This window comes from Octopus bimaculoides, chromosome 10 (assembly GCF_001194135.2).
Source record: "Octopus bimaculoides isolate UCB-OBI-ISO-001 chromosome 10, ASM119413v2, whole genome shotgun sequence".
Lineage (NCBI taxonomy): Eukaryota > Metazoa > Mollusca > Cephalopoda > Octopoda > Octopodidae > Octopus > Octopus bimaculoides.
Genome location: NC_068990.1, coordinates 77935199 through 77935692, shown reverse-complemented (window position 1 = coordinate 77935692; position 494 = coordinate 77935199).

The window sequence follows — 494 nt, the reverse complement described above, 5'->3', positions numbered from 1 at the left end:
CTCTCTCTCTCTCTCTCTCTCTCTCTCTCTCTCTCTCTCTCTCTCTCTCCCTCTTTTCTCTCCTCTTCCCATCCCCTCCTCCTCCTCCTCCTCCTCCTCCTTGCTGCATCTGCTTCTGCTGCTGTTGCTAATGCACACCTGGATAATGTAGCAACATGTGATGCAGGCAGACAGGCAGGAACACATGCACAGTGTGAAGGTCATGGGGCAGGTGGGTGAGTGGGGAGTGGGGGTGAAAAGCACATGCACATATAGATGCACACGTACACATACACACACACACATACACATGCATGCGTGCACACATGCGTACATGCAGCCAGTCACATGAACACATGGAAACGCCTGCATATGTATACATAGGCTTATAGTCATACTACACATACCCACACATACGCATACATGCATACATACATACATGCATACATATGCTGATACATATATAAAATGCAGCGCCACATACAAGATTTTCTAGACTGATGCGTATATATAAC